The 1,312-nt window shown below is 38.2% G+C and overlaps 1 long non-coding RNA gene across 1 annotated transcript; it reads right to left on the bottom strand.

Annotated features, from left to right (window-relative positions):
* Positions 1 to 205: 205 nt before the first annotated feature.
* Positions 206 to 702, bottom strand: LOC138958279 (uncharacterized). The gene is made up of 2 exons (XR_011453360.1): positions 452 to 702; positions 206 to 376 (listed from the first exon to the last, which is right to left on the bottom strand). It is a non-coding gene; the product is annotated as an uncharacterized lncRNA (long non-coding RNA).
* Positions 703 to 1,312: the final 610 nt, after the last annotated feature.

Genomic DNA, 1,312 nt, shown 5'->3' with positions numbered 1-1,312 from the left:
GTGTTGTAACCTGTATATCCCATGAAGATCTAAAAGACAAAGTGTGACGGAAACATCAAGCTTTAGTTGTCTGTTCATATGAGGCACCTCTGCACATACCTTATATTCTAAAGGCACGTCTGTTGATCTATGTCCAGTCGGCTTGTCCCCGTCAGTTGAAAGCCTCTTACACGGATTTGACTAAATACCTAGTGGTTATACACGCATCTCCTGAGATCTTGGACACCTTCATCGTCTATAGGGCCTACTGCACCGCAGAAGAGCTAGAAATACTCGCAAAATGCATTAAACAGCTTGTCCAGAGAACAATCGTAGTCGATGATGTACCGATAAGGGCGTGTGTACCGGGCACGCTGTAACTTCACATTAGCATAGCCTGAACATAGCAGTGCTGGTCGGACGGACTGGGTTTACCGGGCACGCTGTAACTTCACATTAGCATAGCCTGAACATAGCAGTGCTGGTCGGACGGACTGGGTTTTTAACGATTGCTAGTTTGACTTCTGTTTTAGTTGAGAGCACGAGCACACACACTCAAACACATACGGCTTGTCATGTTGATCACAAGAGAGAAATAGAACAGCGAATAGAAGGAAACATAACAGATTATGTCCCCATAATATGACGCGATGGACGACAGACGTCATGAAATCTATGACGCTGTGATGATAGTCTCGGCAAGTCGAGACTAAAACTCAGCTATTGCACGACTCTCGCGCAAGTTCTCAAAAGCGTGGTAAACCTTGCACATCCGGTCGACAGGTACATGTGCACGTTGGAATGTCAAGGACGACAGAAACTAGAGCCAAGTCAAGTCAAGTCAAGTCAATATTTATTTCAAAAACCCCTAGGGTTACATGAATAAAATAAAAATTGCAATAAACACGACAAAAAAGATATATGTATTAATGAGACACAACACTTCTAATTAACCGAAAATGAATCAAGCTTAATTCATAACAAAATAATTGTAATCATACTTTTTTTTACAGGAATGTATATGTTTCTGTGTTTGTTTTTGTTTTAATAAAAAAAAAACACGTGATCAAATAATCAGAACTCTTTCAAAATACTCTTAATAAAATATATTAAATTCAATAACTTTCGTTTCTTTGTTAATTCAAATAAATGTTTAAATTTGACTGCATTTGAATTTCTACGAAAATACAATGGTAAAAACCTTTTCCTCACATTTTCAAAAAAATGACACTGAAATATATAATGAAATTCATCCCCGAGTTCTCCAGACTGGCATTTAACACATATTCTTTCGTTATGTGGTATATTTAACATTCGGCATTTCTGTATTGGT

This window comes from Littorina saxatilis, linkage group LG1, assembly GCF_037325665.1.
Source record: "Littorina saxatilis isolate snail1 linkage group LG1, US_GU_Lsax_2.0, whole genome shotgun sequence".
NCBI classification, from domain to species: domain Eukaryota; kingdom Metazoa; phylum Mollusca; class Gastropoda; order Littorinimorpha; family Littorinidae; genus Littorina; species Littorina saxatilis.
The sequence above is the reverse complement of the archived record's forward strand: the minus strand, read 5'-3'. Positions and strand labels throughout refer to the sequence as shown.